Raw genomic sequence first — 19,359 nt, forward strand, 5'->3', positions numbered from 1 at the left:
AGTACAACCCTAGCAAAGTACAACTCTGACTAACCATGTTAGTCTAACCATGTTCCCAGTGGGGTCGTCAGTCGTCTGGCGGGTCCGCCCGCCAGCATTGTAAATGGGCAGTTGGATTGCCTGGAGTGCGGCAGTCAAACCGCCACACTCGTAATGAGGGCCTTCATTTATTTGTTGTTTTGCAGTTTTAGATAGCACAGTCCCGGTCTTAAGGTATTAATTAGAGTGCTTGGAGATCCAATGATAATGCATCCTTATGTACATCGCTTAATGGAAAATCAGATAGGTATACCACAGTCTTGTCCAGTTCGTTCATTTTTGCACCATTCTTCCTCTTGTTTTCATTCCCTCAGAGGCTTCATTGTTTTTTGTGTTTCTAGTATCTCACCCTTTTTTTCATCCTCCACCCAACCTCTTCCTGTTGAGGAATCTGGAGTTGATCTGGCAGCCAATCTTCCCAGAGCTAGGAGTTGGAATTCCCATAAAAAAGTAGGTTTTCACACCAGTGTTTTCTGAATCCACTGACGCATCACTCTCATTTGCACCACTGACATCTTATGGTCTATTATGAATTATAGGCACTGGCATCTAGTCCTCCGGTTGTTCACTGTTCAGCACCATCTGGTTAAATTTGTGTCCTTTCCAAAATTGATCAAACTTTTTTGCAAAGTTTAGGGCCTGGTCATTCTGATAATCCTTAAAGTCTCTATAGAACTTGCATTTTTATTTTTAATTTCTTCTAACTTGTAACGTTTACTGTTAATTCCCTAAAGCACCTCTGTAAATTCCTGTTCAGAGGTTACTTTCTGCAATTCTATAGTTAATTCCTCAATCAACTTCAATAATTTATCATGGTCTTTCCACATTGTCATTGAACATGCATGAGTATTTGAAGACCACTCCTGTAGTGTCTCTGGGTCCCAGTCCTGGTAGGTTGGACCAGTAAAAATCCTTGACCCCCTCAGGATTCCCTCACAGCTTGCCCAATAAAGATTCATTGCACTGTGGTCACATATGGGCTTGTTCTCCAGTGTTTTGTTTGGACGCCGTTGTGAAGAGTATACCGTTCTGTCGAGATCAGGTCAGATGGGTAGTTGCAGGGTGGCCTCTAGAGCCTGTGGTGTCCCTGTAGCTCAGGACCGGTCGGCCAACTGACCCTTGGAGTCACTCAGATTAGAGTGGGATGAAGGCAGCAGGTCCAGTCATCCATCTAACAGAGAAGGGCAGGTCTTAAACAGCAGGGCAGTCCTCTAGTGATCATGACAGGCCTCTACCATCTAGACAGGGCAGTCCTCTGGGGAACAAGGCAGGCCTCAAGCAGAAGGATAGTCACTTGGTAGCAGTAGGGCAGTCCTCTGTTGAACAGGGTTGGCCTCGAGCTGCAGGGCAGTCTTTGGGGAACAAGGCAGACCTCAAGCAGCAGGGCAGTGTTCTGGGAAACAAGGCAGTCCTTCTTTTACAATCGTCTAGTGTACTGAAGAGTTGTTCTGAGGGTCTAATATTTGTACCTGGTGCCAGCCTTTTAAGTGGGGAAATCTTTTAGGTGAATCCCACATCTGGTCCTGGAATCATTTTGTCTTCTTCTGTCAAGGCTCTAAGAAGTTTGGGATGACAAAATACGGGTGTTAGGTTACTTTGTGTGCGGGAGGCAGCCCTTTGAAATGTAAGTGGGGCATGGAACAGTACTGCACCCAGTCATCTTGCTTTACTTGCAATAACTTGAGCAGTCTTCATTCTGCCTACACCCAGCTCCTAATGTTTCCTGTCTGGGTCCAATATGCATTCTAATTGCGGCAGCCATTAACAGACTCAGGCAGCTGGAAACTCCTAGGAGGCCTCAGAAACGTTTGGCCAGGAACATGCCAACTTTCTCAAAGTGGGACTTTATTAATTGTGAGCTAAAATGTGACTTTACCATTAAAGGGGATTTAAAAGTACAATTAATTTGAGTGTAAACATGACAATTCTAGCTGCTCTCAATCAAACATTAGCACTTAATAAATGTAATAGTTAAAACCAATGTTATCCAATGGGAGAGCTAGGCCTTGTATTAGTGAATATCTTAGGAATGTAGGAGTTTTTCACTACCAGGAAATGTGAAACTCAACCCCCATGTCCTACTTTTAAATACAACGCACCCTGCCCTGTGGTACTATAGGGCTTTTCTTAGGGTGACATGGAAGTATTAAAAAGGAAAGTTTAGGTCTGACAAAAAGTATATTTTGCCAAGTCGAAGTGGCAGTTTAAATTAAAAATGCATGACAAGCTTCAGTGGCAGGTCTGAGACAAGTTTTCTGAAGTTCTACTTTATTTGTTGGCACTATCATTACATTTATAGGTCCTGCATACACGTAGTAACACTTTAGTAGTGGCATACAAGTAAATAAATAAGCTAATCACGTGTAGGATAATCATACCGTTTTTTAAGGAAACAGCACAAGCACTTTAGCACTGGTTAGGAGTGGTAAAGTGCACTAGAGGCACATACCAACAAAAACGAATTCAGAAAAGCAGAAGGGGTGAAAAGTTTGGGGGTGACCCTGCAGAAAGAGCCAAATCCAACACAGCTTCCATTGTAAAGAGCAATGTCTGCTATATATCATGTTTTGGATTGATAACCAAAACTGTAAATTCATTTTTGTGAAACCGTTACTGCAAATTAAATTATGGGCCAGATGTAGTAAACTCAAATTTTGCGAGTTGCAAATTGCGAGTCAGACCGACTCGCAATTTGCAACTCGCAAAATTGTATGCAGAAAGGTGTCTCAGACACCTTCTGCGACTCACTATGGGGTCGCAAAGACCCACCTCATGAATATTAATGAGGTGGGTCGCATTTTGCGACCCCATAGCGAGTCCCTGCACTCACAGGGATGGTGGCCTGCTGGAGACAGCAGACCTCCATGTCTGTGACTGCTTTTTTAATAAAGCAGTTTCTTTTTTTTTTAATTGCAGCCCGTTTTCCTTAAAGGAAAACGAATTGCAATACAAAAAAAATAATGAAACCATTTGGTTTCATTTTTTCAGAGTAGGCAGTGGTCCATTGGACCACTGCCTGCTCTGGAAAAATATTTTCAGCGACATTCACAAAGGGGAAGGGGTCCCGTGGGGACCCCTTCCTGTTAGCGAATGAGTTACCACCCACTTCAAGTGGGTGTTAACTGCGAATTGCTTTGCGACTGCTTTCGCGGTCACAAAGCAATTCTGCATTGCGGTGCAAGTCGCAAATAGGAAGGGAACACCCCTTCCTATTTGCGAGTCGGATTCACATTTTGCGAGTCGGTACCGACTCGCAAAATGTGAATCAGCATTGCGATGGCCGTTTTGCATGTCGCAAACTGCGATTTTTGCAGTTTGCGACATGCAAAACGGTTCCTACATCTGGCCCCATGTTTTTAGATGAACATTATTTGTAAATCATTTCCGAAGAGAAAAACCTGTAATTATTGCAAACAAAATTCATTGATTGATGGTGCCCTTAAAAAGAAAAAAGAAACACCGTGTTTTTTGCAAAATATTTCTTGAGCTGCACTGTTCTTTTCTTGCAATAACTTGAGCAACCTTTATTACTTACCCATCATAATTTGCTCACTTTTATCAACACTACGTTGTTGACAAAAATATTAAGAAAAATGCAGGATATTTGATCTTTTATTTTACAGTTTCATGAAGTGTGTCGAAGTAAAGTCAGGCAATGTCAACCTCACATTATAAACATGAACAGAAAAGTACTGAACCGCCCATTCCAACTAGCCATGATTACAAAACCTAGAGAACCTCAGGATGGAAAACTGATTATAGATGGCAGGTTTGCATTATGGACAATAATCGAATACATAAATATTATGAACTTCTGAACTTCATTTCCGTATTAGAATCTTTAAAATGAACAAACGAGGCAATTACTGCTACTCGATCTATCATAAAGGTCCAAATTACAAGTTGATTTGTAACGGGTCCGCTTTTACATTACGAGTCTGGGTTACAGACTAATCAATTGGTACCGAAATGCCGGGCGTTGTTCGTAAAGTGGGATTACCAAACAGGATAATATCGCACCCACTATTAATGCAGCAGATATTTTCATGCATGCACAGGTCAACGGGAAAGTGCTAAAACCACTAGGAGACACCTTATCCACAAGTGACACATGGGTACAGAAAGGCTGACCGGAGCGCCCTAGTCCAAGCAGTTGTGCTGTCCTCACCACCACCACGTTGGAGGACTTAACAGCCAGAAGACAGCCTCCTTGGACCATGTATTGAAATCAGATCCTCTTCACAGATATGCCATGCAGACCTAATATCACCTAATGTGCTTACCAGGACCACCGCAATACTGTGCAGGTTCGCATGTACACAGAGGCAGCTCGAGGTCTTGATGGAGGAGGTAGCGAAGAAGGAACCAAGGCTCTAGGGGCAATTTATACACAAAACAAGCACCAAAGTGACTGCATAAATATGACAGAAAATTATCAAAAAGGTACATTCTGTGTTCTGATTGTGATATATGGAATGTAAAACATTTCAAGGATCTCAAGCACCAGCTGAGAGACATGCTATACAGGCACATATGTTGGAGCCTCGCCACTGGGGATGGGCCTATACATGGTCTCACTTTCTTAGTCTGGGATGAGAGATTAATGTCTATTATTAATTTCGCTAGCCTGGAGGGGAATAAAGGAAGAGACAAAACAGGAAAGGAAGAAGACCAGGGTGAACGAGTAACAGTTAAGACATTGGTCAACCAGGTGCAAGCAGCATTAGCCCAGAAAGTGATAACAGTAACATATAACACACCACAGATATTTTATTATTCTGGATGTGACACTTGTTGGGCATGACCTGGCCAAGTAGGTAGAGAGGGGGTGTTAAAATGCGGTCATTGCAAATGAAGGTAGTACATAGCATGCAGTGTCCTGAAGCAATAATGATATACGTTTGTCAAAGAGATGCCATGAGCAGAACAACTAAGGAGCTAAGTTCAACAGATCTCCATAAACTGGTGGATCCACATATGATACTCACCAAGGTGAGGAATATGGATTTCATTGTTACATTGATTGCTGGAGAAGGGTAGTATCATATGGTCTCATCAGGCAGGAGGGTGCCAAATGTTGCAGGGAGAATGTTACTGTCTTGGGGTGAGGTTTGCCGAAGTAATGTAAGGTGACACAACCTCATGCAGTTTAGGTGCCTCAGTACAGCATATGCCTGAAGTGAATGTTAGTGAGCTTAACACAATGGATACTGGTAAAGCTCCTAGTCACTCCTTGGGGCATCTTGTCAGAGAAAATCAGTGTTTTGAGCTAAGTCAATGGCACTTATTCCATTGTCTACAGGTTGATCTGCTTGGATTTGAACTTGTAGCTATGTCTTCAAGCACAGATTCCTTACGTGGACGCTGTATTTCCCTGAGCCTTCAGACTTAGAATGAGAATCTGTGTGTGTGATTCAGCTGTGTGTGGTTTAGTTAAGAAAGCCCAAAGTGACTCATGTTGAGGGACGTGAGTTGATGGCATGAGTTTGCTTATAAACTACTCCCAATGCATGTGACACTATGGAGGATGAAGGAGACATGCCTTCACTAGCTAAGCCACACTAAGTACAAGAGGTGTCAGGAACACTCAATCAATCAATCAGTTTTTATAAAGCACAACTACTCACCGGTGAGGGTCTCAAGGTGCTGGTGGTAGGTCTGTGCCTCTTTCGAAGAGCCAGGTCTTGATGTTATTCCTGAAGATAGTGAGTGATGGGCTCTTTCTAAAGTGCGTGGGCAGGTTGTTCCAGCTCTTTGCTGCAAGTTAAGTGAAAGATCTTCCTCCTGCAGTGGTTTTATGGATGTGTGGGATGGCGGCCAGTGCCACCTCTTCCCCTGACAGAAAGCCACCAGCAATGCACCTGTGACACCTGCCGACACCACCTTTAAGGTTTCAGTATCTTGCACCACCAGGCCGCTGTAACCCCAGCTGTCGTGGCCTCTTGGCCCAAGAGTCAGCCACCACTAGTGAGACCGTCACCCCACCATCTTCCTCAGTGACACTGACGTCAGTCAACTTCACAGAGTTCATCACATGTCTAATCCTGCTCCTGTTGCTGCCAAGGTCTAGAACCAGCATTCCAGAAGTTACACCCTCGGTCAAATCCATCCATGCAAAAGGGTTCTCCAGAATGGAGATAGGGGATGAAGATTAATAACACCTCCTTTTTCAGGAGGCTGGGGTTGATATTAAGGTTTGGAGTCCTGATGCATTTCATCTAGGAGATGTTGCTGCTGGGCCTCCTTCAGCAACTGATCCCTTGGTGGACTGACGAGAACAATGTTTGGTGCACATGGGGTGCACACATTGCTGCTATGAAGGAAGAACATGCCACCATCCTACTAGGGTGACCAGCTCCCTCCAGGTCATTACGAACACTGTTTCAATCCTGGGCAATTGTATGATAGTCATTGTAGTCTCTGGGTGTGGTAGTCTTGTTTTGCTTCCTTTGAACTAATTAGACAAACACATCTAAAATCAATAATCTGCAGGTGAAAAATGCAGAACTGGAGACTGTGTTCCAGTGACCTGGAATGAGGTAGTCTAACTGCCTCCTAAACAATTCTTGTGAGTAAGCTGCATTTATGGGGATGCTTTGTGAGTGACTTGAATGACTGGCCCAGTTACTAAAAGTGCAGCAGCAACAGTCCCGGTCCACCTTCTAGCATCATATCAAGCAGTGCAGGAACAATATGGAACACTGAGCACTGGATTTCGAAGAGGAGCAGGCCAAACAGAGTGCACAATGGCACATTACCAATGCCACCCAGGATTTTAATGGCCATAATCCTGGGCCCAAACATTCCTCTTTCAGCTCCTGTACAGCGCACATTTCGCCCCCAGTCACTTGTGAAGAGCAGGTTGTAATGACAGCACCACAACCTCACTCACCCTGGCCTTCTACTCCTTTACTCTCCCACTCATCCCAGCAAAACTCTTATTAGACCCCATTGGATGTTTGCCATTATTGTGCAGCCGTCATGGTCGGGGCAGGGCTTGCAAAGCATTTAGCTGGGATTAGGGTGAACAGTTTAGGGTGTAGCTAATGAATTAGCTGGGGATTGGATCGGATGGAGGAAGAATCTGCCAGGCAAAAGGGATGGTTTGAGTCAGGGTAGAAAGTGGGATGGGGCAGATTTGGGATGCTTTTTGTAGAATGTAGCTGTGGATAATGCGGTAATTGGAGAGCCGGTGGCTATAGGATAGAGTTATCATGGAACAGGGATAGTTGGGTTAGGGTGGGAGGCATTTGAGCGCAGTCAGGGAATGTTGTATTGCAGGATACAGGTGAAGGTGGCCTCCTTTTGAATGTTCAAGTTTGACTTAAAGTGCAATTTATTATGAAATTATGTTTAGTAAATGTTGTATATTCAAAAATATTTGTTTATGAGGCAGATCCCGATGTCAGCTGCATTGGCATGGATGCTGTTAGTCCTGTGCCACGAGTACCTTTTCTTTCTCATCATGTGGGTTTGCATTGCCTTATCCTATTCCCCCGGAATTTAGCACACACCACCTAACTTCAGTTTTATGCAGCATGCAGGAGTGCAGGTGACATTATGCACCATATCTAGAACGTATGACAACAGCGACTCAACTTTAAATGCCATCTTGCGTGGCCTTACCTGGCTTGATATATCTAAAGAAACGCAACACAGCCCAAATCGCTGCATTGTGTTACTCTACCCTGGAAAGGCATTCCATGGGCAGAGCGTGGGTGTTCCCACGCATCCATCCATGGATTTTGGCACTTTCCCAGCTTTACCATTACTGATACACCATGGAATGCGAGAAATGCTATGCCTCTCCAGGTGAGCCATAACTAGGATAAATAACTTTATTTCTCCTCATCTCTGGATTTTTGTTGTGCAGGAAGTGTCCATTACTGCACAAAACCTATCATGCTTATAATGCAGGTATCCGTGCACCATGGTGCAAAGGTGCCTGTGTTGGCACTAGGCAGCACATTATGCGGCAGCCCAGGGAAAAGACAGGAATACGCTATACCATTTTAAGTACAGCACATTCCTGCCCTTTCCCTGTCATGCAGCCCAGCAAGGTTACTTGCTGAGCTGCATAACTGTTTAATAAATGTGCCCCCAGATTTGGTTGGCTGCATTGCCCTGCTCGCACTATTTAAGCTATGGATACTAACTGAGGGGCACATTTACTATTAGTTTGTGCAACATGGTGCAGCAAGATAATTTATTTTGCTGTGTTGCATAATAAGGAGACAGTATTTACAAAGTTGTGGGGCATTTTTGTTTTCTCCTTGCCCTTCCACACTGGTTGCTGCCTAGTGTCAATGCAGGCACCCTTGCACCACCTTCAATGTGGGTCTTAATTACCAGACTCCACTTTCAAATTCCTTCACCTTACAGAACACTGTCAAAATTTATTTTTTCAATTTTGCTTTTTTATTTATGCTAATTTATGAATTGACTAATATAGTATTTCACTTTCTAAACAATCACAGACCCTCTTAGTAGCTCTCACCCATGGTTAAGAACTGCTGAGGAGTCACATGCACATGCAGATGTTCATGTGCCATTGTTTACTTGGGCACAAATCATGCTTTGTATGTGACATTTATAAAGCCAGCATCTTGTTTTAAGTTCCCTGTTCACATTGCTGAAATTGTGCACAATAGTTTTGTTAATATGAGTGTTGATCGCTGACTTGGGTTTAATGCACAAGATGGCAATGCATTGCATGTGAGAGTATTCCATCTTCTGCATCTTTGTATTTGTATTCTAAATATACAAGCTCTGTCAGGGCAGTACTTGTTTGTAAGTTCAGACTGGTAAATAGTGTAGCACCAAAAAGTAAACTTTTAGACAAAGTGTTGAAACTTTCAAACACTCACAATCAGTCACAGATCTGGGTTTAATTCATTGTTATTTTGCGTGCCACAACACCCCAGTTTGAACCCAGCCATATGTAAATCATTCTTGACCCTGCACCCCATGGGAACAGTCAAGCCCGAACTGCCAAGCCGGGTGCTCCCTGGACCGGAAGGAAGCATTCAGGACTAGTATCACCCCTCATCAGCCAGGCTAGCTTGAAACCAGTGGTACAGCAAGCAAGGGGCCCATGTCTGGGCATACCCTAGCCACTTACGGCACGCATAGTAACACCACAAAATAAAATGATGGACGGAGTATTGAAACTTTTCAAACACTCACCCCAGTCACAGATCTGGGTTTAATTCATTGTTATTTTGCTTGCTACGTCACCTCATTGTGGACCCAGCCAAATGCAAATCAGCGAGCACAATCATGATGGATACGGAAATCTTAAGTGACACGGACGTCCTATGTGCTGGAGGAGATTGTTCCAGGATTTGGCTGCCCAGTAAGAGAAAGGCCTCCCTCTAGCTTGCTTTTATAGATATGGGGGGTGGTGGCAAGCGCAATTGATGCAGAGTGGAAGTTCCTGGTTGGTTTGTGAAAGTCAAGATGGTGATTGGGGTAGGTTAGGCTGGTGGGATCATGTTTGAGAAGTGCTTTATAGGATTGAGCGAGCAACTTAAAATTGCAGCATTTCTGAATGGGAAGCCAGTTTTGTTTTCGGAAGTGAGGTGTGATGTGTGTGAGGTAGGTTGAGAATTAGTATGATGGTGGGGTTTTGGGTGTTTTTTAGCTTGTGTAGCAGGTGTGCAGAGATGCCATGTAGAGGCCACTGCTGTAGTCCAGCCTGCTTGTGATGAGTGCCTGGATGAGGGTCTTTCTGGTGTCAGGAGGGAGCTTTTTGATGCTTTTTCTGAGCATGTGAAGTATGTGAAAGCAGGCGGAGGTAACAGCATTGATTTGATGTCTCATGGTGAAGTTGGTGACCAGGATGATGCCCAGGTTTCCAGCGTGATTGGAGGGTGAGTTGGTGGCCTAGTTCTGTGGGTCATCAGGTGGAGTCCCAGGGTGAGTTATTGTTGCCAAATATCAGCACTTCTGTCTTGCCAGCATTCATTTTCAAGTAGATGTCTCACATCCAGCTGGCCACATTGGCCATGCACATTGTGAAATTACTTTTGGTGGTGTTGCCGTCTTCTGAGACAGATAGGAGTTGAGTCTGTGGGCCCGAATAATGCTTGCTAAATGAGTCATGTATATGTTGAAGAGAGTGGGACTGAGGAAAGAGCCATGCAGAACTCCACAGATGAGGGCCTTGGCTTCTGAGGTGAACAGAGGGAGCTTCACCCAATGCATTCTTCCAGTGAGGAAGAAGGCTATGCACTTGTGAACTAGTTATTGGATTCTGGTTTCATGCAGTCTGGAGATGAGTGTGTCAAAAACAGAGGAGAGGACTAGTAGAATGGGTTCAGCAGTGTGGCCTCAATCTAGTATGGTGCAAATTACATTTAAAGCTGCAATGAGGGCCATCTTGGTGCTGTGGTTGCTGCAGAAACCAGATTGTGAGATGTCCAGGAGTTTATGGTGTTTAAGGTAGTGGGAAAGCTGACAGTTGATTGTATTTTCAATGACTTTGGCTAGGTAGGGGAACAGGGAAATGGGTCAGTAGTTGCTGAGGACTTCGGGATCTGTGGATGGTTTTGTCATGAACAGGGTGACTGTGTTTTTCTAGGCATCCCGGAAATTGCCTTTAACGATGGAGGTGTTGATGATAGCTATGAGTGCCATGCATATCATGGGTCTCCATAGTCTAAAGAAGTGGTAGGGATATTAGTCCACTCTGTGATTGGGGTGGCCTTAGTGGTGAAGGTCAGAGGTGAGGTAGGGTAAGGTTGACGGTCGAAGTTCCTGTAGATTTTAAATATCTTGTTGTGGAAGACGTCAGAGAGTTGGTTGCGAAGTCCTTGTGACAGGACGATGGAGTTGAAAGTGGCTGTCGGATGGGTGAATTCCTCAATGATGGTGAAGAGTTCTTTGTATTTGTTGCTGGCTTCAAATCTCTGGGACAGAGGTTTCTTCGTGGTCTATCTCAGTTCTTGGTCGCAGCTCCTGAGTGAGGACTTGAAGGCCTTCGTGGAGGTGGGCTCTTGTGAGGTTCCCCATTTTGTTTCTGTTTGCATCACGTCATGGACTCTCTTAGCGCATTGCTGTACCAGCTTGCATGTTGGTTTGTCCTCTTAAGGTTTGCATTTGTGAGGTGTATGAGGATTGTTAGACCTGACAGCTTTAGGGTGGTCACCCCTAACTTTTTGCCTGCCTCTCTCCACTTTTTGTCCCTGTTTTTGCTGGTTTTAGGACTGCTAACCAGTGCTAAAATGCATATACTCTCTCCATTAAAACATGGTGACATTGGTTCATACCCAATTGGCTCATTTAATCTACTTGTAAGTCCCCAGTAAAGTGCACTACATGTGCCCAGGGCCTGTAGATTAAATGCTATTGCGGGCCTGCAGCACTGATTGTGTCACCCACATAAGTAGACCCTTAACCATGCATCAGACCTGCCGTTGCAAGTCCTGTGTGTACAGTTTCACTGCCAATTCGACTTGGCATTTAAAAGTACTTGCCAAGCCTTAAACTCCCCTTTTGCTACATATGTCACCCCTAAGGTAGGCCCTAGGTAACCCATAGGGCAGGGTGCTATGTAGGTAAAAGGCAGGACATATACCTGTGTAGTTTATATGTCCTGGTAGTGTAGAACTCCTAAATTCATTTTACACTGTGTGAGGCCGGCTCCTTTCATAGGCTAACATTAGGGCTAAACTCATATACTGTTTGAGTGATAGATTCTGATATTAAAGGAGTAACAAGCTCATATTTAGTATGGCCAGAATGGCAATACAAAATCCTGCTGACTGGTGAAGTTGGATTTAATATTACTATTTTAGTAATGCCACTTTTAGAGAGTGAGCATTTCTCTGCGCTTAACTCCTTCTGTGCCTTACAGTCCATGTCTGGCTAGGTTACTTGACAGCTCCCTTGTCCATTTCACTCAGGCAACCCCAAACACAGGATGCTCAGTCACACCTGCACATATCTGCATACTGAATGGGTCTTCCTGGGCTAGGAGGGTGGAGGGCCAGACAATTTCAAAGATTAGTGCCCTGACCTCACATAATGGACTGCCAAACCCCCTACTGGGACCCTGGCAGACAGGATGGAACTGAAAGGGGACCTGGTGCACTTCTAAACCACTCTTTGAAGTCTCCCCCACTTCAAAGGCACATTTGGGTATTTAAACAGGGCCTCTGACCCTACCAACTCAGACACTTCTTGACAAGATACCACTGGTAAAACTACTCTGAACCAGACCCTGCAATCTGCCAAGAGAAACTGGCTGGCTTCCCAAAAGGTCCACCTGACTGCTTTTCAGGAAAGGACTGCTGCCCTGCTGTTGCCATGCTGCCTTGCTGCCCTCTGGTTCTACTGAGAGGTGCTCTCCTGGGGCTTGGATAGAGCTTGCCTCCTGTTCTTTGAAGTCTCAGGACCAAAAAGACTTCCTCATGCAAAGAACTCCTTGTGCGGTAAAACTCTGACGCACAGCCTGCCAGAAACGATGCACGCCGAACCGGAACGACGCAGCCCAACTCCCCGAAAGGAGGAGGCGTTGCAACCGGAACTTCGACGCATGGCCCACTGGATCGACGCATAGCTGAGCCGGAACGACGCAGCCCGACTTCCTGCGAGAAGAATCGACGCAGCGGCCACCGGATCGATGCAGCTTCTGTGACTTCGTCCTGCATGCCCTGGATTTCCCCACATCATCCCGGGGGCATCCGAAAACCCCGCAACCCGAAGAGGATCCAAGCTAGCGATGCAAAGCCTTCCCTGCATTGAAAATGATCAATGCATCATCTGTGTGCACCTTGCGAACCCGATGCACACCTCCCCGTTTTCCATGCATTTCCTTCTCTGCAGTCCCATGCGGAGAATGTGTACGCAAACCAGGTACTTTGTGCTTGCAAGAGAGACTTCTTGCTTTTTAAAGACTAGACTCTTTTTATCATTCTCTGAAGTGATATTTCAACATGTACTTATCAAATCTTGATCGTTTTGACCTGTATTTAACCAGATAAATATTCCGTATTTGTCTAAACACTCTGTGGTGTATTTTTGTGGAGTTATACTGTGTTATTGCATGATTTATTGCACAAATACTTTACACATTGCCTTCTAAGTTAAGCCTGACTGCTCAGTGGAAAGCTACCAGAGGGTGGGCACAGGATAATTTGGACTGTGTGTGTCTTACCCTGACTAGAGTGAGGGTCCTTGCTTGAACAGGGGGTAATCTGACTGCCAACCAAAGACCCCATTTCTAACAAGGATGTCAGTGGTGAAGATCCAGATATTGAAATAGTCGGTGTTTCTGTTAGTGTTCTTGGAGAAGCTTGGAAAGGCTGGAGGGTGTTGAGCCACACGCCTTTGGTCACTTTCTACCAGCTGCATCTGGGAGTGCCTAGCCTCTTTGTTGGTGTGGTGGATGTGGTCGAGATTTTGATGTGTATAATGAAGTGGTCCAGTGAGCGGAGAGACGTGGCTGACCTTGATTTTGTTGCTGGAGGTAAAGATGGAGTCCAGCATGTGTCCAGCAGCATGTGCAGGCCCGTTCACAAGCTGAGTGAGTCTGATGTTTTGTGTTGTGTTGGGGTCTGCAGGATCATCAAGCTGGAAGTTGAAGTTACATAGGGGCAAGAAGCCTTTGGAGTTTATGGCAAATCGGGTGACAAGGTCGATGAGAAGGTTGCTGAAGTTGCTCTAGGATCCTGGTGGCTGATATGCAAGGATCCCTCTGATGGTGGATTGCCGTCCGTCAAGAGCTTGAAATGTAGGTGTTCTTAGAATGTAGTTTCTGGGTAGTTAATGGTGGTGCATTTGATGGTGTCTCTGTGGATGATGGAAATGCCACCAAACGGTTTTGTGGTTCGGACCTAGTGCAGAATCTTGTGAAGGGGGTGATGGCATTTGAGATGTCGGGGGCAGATGAATTACTGAGCCAGGTCTCAGTGAGGAAGAAGAGGTCCAGTGCATGGGAGTGTATGATGTCCCAGACCTCAGTTCCATTCCTGTTGAGAGGGCAAATGTTTAGGAGTATGCATGCAAGTGATTGTTGGTGAGCAGGTGAGGCATTGTACGAAGTGTGGGTGCGGTGGTGGATTCAGGAGTGGTGCTGTGTGAATGAGTGTGGCTGGAGGGTACAAGAGTGTGGTGGCATGACAGGCGGCAGTGTAAGCATGTGAAATGACCGACCATGGAGTGGGATTCAGCAAGGCAGCAGTAGTCTTGGTGGTGTCCATGGTTGAGACAAAGGAGTTCCTCAGGAAAGTTTCTGTGGGCACCCCATGGATTAGGGCTCCTGGTGTTGGGTGACATCCAGGTGCAGATGGGCTTGCCTCTGGCAGACCGGTGATGCAACAGCAGCCCACTAATGCACACTTCCACTGCACAGTCACGTTGCGGCCTACATTAGGTATGCCCTGCTGTGGGCAGGGCCGGGAATGGGTGGGAACAGGGAGGGTGGGAACCGGGAGGCAACGGTGCAGGCAGCAAGCAAACAAGCAGGCAACAGTTGGAACAGGGCAGAAAATAAATTAAGCCAGCCCAGGAACTGGTCCAGGCAGAGGAATAGGCAAGCTGTGGCTCACTGGGTGCCCTGGTGCCTACTTCTTAATGACAAACAAGATAACTGTTTTGTGACACTTTTGTCTTAACCAGGGTGATGGGGAGGGGGGTTGTCATTTTTACTAGTTTTGTAACCAGGTCCTGTGCACGTGGCATGTTTCCATGATATGTGAGGTTCTGCTGTTCCTCAGGATGATAGAGTAAGGGATAGAATAGAATATTGGACACATCCGTGTGTGAACACAAAGGGGGTCATTCTGACCCCGGCGGGGGTTGGCGGGAGCACCGCCGACAGGCCGGCGGTGCCCCGCAGGGCATTCTGACCGCGGCGGTTCGGCCGCGGTCAGATGCGGAAAACCGGCGGTCTCCCGCCGGTTTTCCGCTGCCCTTGTGAATCCTCCATGGCGGCGGAGCGCGCTCCGCCGCCATGGGGATTCTGACACCCCCTACCGCCATCCTGTTCCTGGCGGGTCTCCCGCCAGGAACAGGATGGCGGTAGGGGGTGCCGCGGGGCCCCTGGGGGCCCCTGCAGTGCCCATGCCAATGGCATGGGCACTGCAGGGGCCCCCGTAAGAGGGCCCCACTTTGTATTTCAGTGTCTGCTATGCAGACACTGAAATACGCGACGGGTGCCACTGCACCCGTCGCACCTTCCCACTCCGCCGGCTCAATTCTGAGCCGGCGTCCTCGTGGGAAGGATGATTTGCCCTGGGCTGGCGGGCGGCCTTTTGGCGGTCGCCCGCCAGCCCAGGGCAAATCCCAAAATACCCTCAGCGGTCTTTCGACCGCGGAGCGGTATTTTGGTGGGGGAAGTCTGGCGGGCGGCCTCCGCCGCCCGCCAGACTCAGAATCACCCCCAAAGTCTTCATTCCCAGCATCTGCAAGTTCATGCTGCGTTGTGCCTTAATATTGCACAAAGTTGCTCAACCTCAGAGAAACACATGACATATATGTGCAAACTAATACCCTAATGGCATTAGAGAAACCCCCATTAGCATACAAACATGATATGAAAACTTTAAATCGGTCTTTTGGGAAACCAAACAACATTTTAAATGTATGGGGTACCCTTGCTATAGCAAACCTATATACAGAAAGTAGACTATGACATGTCATGCAGATGTTTCACTTGGCTCTGGCCTCTGGCCTCAGCTCGTGGAAAAGAGGTGCAGAACTGCAGGTACGTTCAGTCTGGTTCAGTCTGGTTGCCAATATTACAGTAGAGTGGCCAGTTCAGCTCACATATAGTTGGGTAATGGGTTCAGGACATAATAAAAGGTTTTGGATGCTTCTTTTTAGCCTGAACCTTCTCCTCTGCTTAGAGAATGGCCATCTGTAGCAGTGACAAAAGAACTTCCGGGATCAGAAGTTGTATTTCACATAGCCTAAAGCACTGGCCAAGTTATGCATGTTTCATGGTAGTGCAAATGGGTGGACTGTATTTATAGGCTCCTATGCTGAATTATACTCACCTGTTGTAGGAGACTGGCTCCCTATAGTGTGCAAAACTAGGCACTCTGTGCAAAGAGCCTGGGCAACCACACATTGGTCAGCAGAGGTCAAAGCTAGACCACCTAATGCTCTAAATTTTATGGTAGCTTGGTTGAGCAGTTAGGATAATCTTGGAGAAGTGCAAAGCATTTGTTGTGCTCACAGTATCAGTAAATGAAGACACGCTCAAAGGAATAAATCAAGATCAATTTACAAAAATGCTTCTCATCAAGATCATCAAAATTGGGCATGTTCTTTTTAAGTGATGATTTTTCAAAGTTTAGCAAAAATAGTCTTTTTGTGTGTAACTACACACCATAGAAATCAGTGGGGGAAAACTTTAGAAATGCATATAGAATCAGGCATGCGTTTACCAATATCTTGTTTTGCTTTTAGGTCGAGGTCATCAAGACGTCCTGTGGGCCAGCTGGAGGAGTTCAGGTGGTTCCTGGTTTTGGCGGGAAGAGCTGCTGAAGAGTCCTTGGAGCAAGTGTATGACCATTATGGGGCACCACTTGGAATAGCTATGAAAAGGCAGACTTCAAGGTGAGTCTGGTGGGTCCCCTTGGAATGTAGGAGCTGCAAGGCATCGGGGACCTTTAGAGCACAGCTGGTTCTCCAGTGCAGGGCCCAGGGAGGCCTGCTGCAGAGCATATAAGTGAGCCAGGAGCTTTGAGCAACGGTGCCCCTGGAAGTAGGAAGCAGGTCACTTTGAGGGTGGATTGCAGTCAGCAGGGCCACTCTGCGGGTTGGTTCTTATATATCCTGAAGTCCCTCAACTGGGGCTTGGTCCTAGTCCTTTTGGAGTCCAGAGTGAATGTTTATTCTTGATGTCCAATGTTGAATAACCAGTACCCTGGGTTATTGCACAGTTCAGACACTGGAGGTTGCAGTGCCACCAGACTTAGCACACATGCAGAATTTTTCCTCTGGGTCCTTCAGTTGAAATTTGGTCTAGTTGTAGTATCTGGCTCCTTGGTCAGCAGCTGGTCACTGAACTGGATTTCACTGGTCTTTGGGTCTTTTGTTGCAGGAAGTGATGCCTTCACTCTGGAGGGAGATCTTTGGAGATTTTCAAAAGGGTGGAGGAATTTTGGGGTTTTGTAAAGTCTGTCTGATGTCCATGCAACCCCTCAGCAGTGATTGTCGAGTCCTGCGCGCAGCAGGCAGTTTTTTGGCACCTTTTCTTTGTGCATCAGGAATGTAGTTCTCAAGTCTTGGGTCTTCTTTGTTGTGGGCCTTCTCGTGTGCTAGGAATGTGATCTGCAGGTCTAGGGGTGCCCACTAAATACTGCATTTAGTGTGAATTTAGGGGAGTACCTACTAGTGACAAATGGGTCATATACCTTAGGCTGCCTACACCCAATATGGGATCACTTCCTGTGGGCAGAGGTCACTTTCTTATCCCTGACATGCTATTTTCCTACCAGGCAAGATAGAGGAAAATAAAATAGAGGGGTCACATTGCATGCAACACCTTAGGGGTAGTGCGAGCTGGGGGAGGCGACTCCTGTCCTGTCCTTTGTGCATTTTCCCGCCGTATCTTTGACCAAATGTGAGGGGCTTGCAATGTGGGCAGCCATCTTCTGCGAGCAGCAGGGTTGGGGGTTGAGTTTCAAGTATGGTAAGCCCTCTGAAGCTCATAGGCATGGCTGTGCACATTCCTGGGGGAGGAGGTGTAACACCCCTGCCCAGGAAGGGCTTTGTTCACTGGACCCAGAGAGCGCAGGCTGTCACCTCAGGGTTCCATAATCTTGTCTGGTGGTGGTAGGATGGTTGTGACCAGCCAGCAACCATGGCAAGTTAGTTAACTTTTGCAGGGGGCACCTCTAAGGTGGCCCGTGTACACTTTGCAATAAATAAAATACTGGTACCAGGTTGGATTTATCATTCTGAGATGTTTGATATCAAACAACACAGGGTGCAGAGTGGCCATCAAGTAGCTGTGAAACTCGTACTGACCAGTGTCCAGCACATGCATGTAAAAAGGCTGCTCTGTTCACTTACTATGTCCCTGGTTTGGCAGGGGCACAGTAGGGGCATATTGCTCATGCATATATGCCCACACATGCAGTATAGTGCACCTAACCATAGGGCTGAAAAGCCTGCCAGAGGGATGACATACCTATGTTGCATGTAGTGTGTAGTGAACAGGGCACACAGGCTGTGTGTCATGTCAATTCTGCATTTTAGGATTGCACTAGGACACTCAGCCTGCAATGGCAGTGCTGGGTGCACTTGGTGCATGGTCCCTGCGGGAGCACAATCTGTGCTGCGGCACTCAGGGGCCTACCCTTAGTACCTCATGCTCTGGGTACCTAAATACCATTTACTAGGGACTTATAGTGCTAGCTAAAGCTGTTGCCAATTGTGCCAATACTTCTGCAATGTTATGGAAATAAAACTGGCACTGGGGGATGATTAGCAGGACCCCAATGCACTCCAGCACATGTTGCATCCAGAGACCAGGAAAAATGTGTGTGGGGGGGTTCTACGACAGGGTGCAGTTTCCCACACCTGTGAGTTTGAGTTTACTTGCTCTCCTATTATCTGTGAATCGAAATGTTTATGAAATTTCCTTTCCATTCCTGATTGACACCAACATTGGTTGTAGAATGTGGTGTCCCACCTTAAAATCTTGGATTATATATTTGTTTCACATCTGTCAAATGTACCACCTTTTCTGAGGTGGAGTAGCACTGCCCTGCCTGTTAGAAATGGGGTTTGTAGTTGGAAAAGTGATTCACCTTTGTCCAAATAGGGACCACAATCCTAGTCAGGGTAAGTCACACACAATCCGAATTATCCTGTGCCCACCTTCTGGTAGGTTGGCACTGAGCAGTCAGCATTAACTTAGAAGGCAATGTGTAAAGTATTTGTGCAACAGATCATACAGTAACACAGTGAAATACACCACACAGGTTTAGAAAAATATATCTATCTGGGTAAATTAAGGTCAAAACGCTAAAGATTCAGTAAGCACAAACTGAAGTATCACTTTTGCAAGATTAAAAAGAATCTTAAATCTTAGAAATCAACAGTTGTTTCTTGGTTTCACAAAGTACCTGGTTTATGTAAAAAATTACACGCAAGGAGACTACAGAGGAGGAAATGCATGGAAAAATAGGGTGTACATAGGAATTTCCAGTGCAGCACAGATGATGCGTTGTTTCTTTCCATGCTGCAAGGGGCTTTGCGTTGATTTTCAGCACGCAGTCTTGGTTACTCACTGCGATGCGGGTTTCTCGTTGACCACCAGGGACGATGTGGGGAAAATGCTGGGCATGCGGGAAGGAGTCA

Source organism: Pleurodeles waltl, chromosome 1_1, assembly GCF_031143425.1.
Source record: "Pleurodeles waltl isolate 20211129_DDA chromosome 1_1, aPleWal1.hap1.20221129, whole genome shotgun sequence".
NCBI classification, from domain to species: domain Eukaryota; kingdom Metazoa; phylum Chordata; class Amphibia; order Caudata; family Salamandridae; genus Pleurodeles; species Pleurodeles waltl.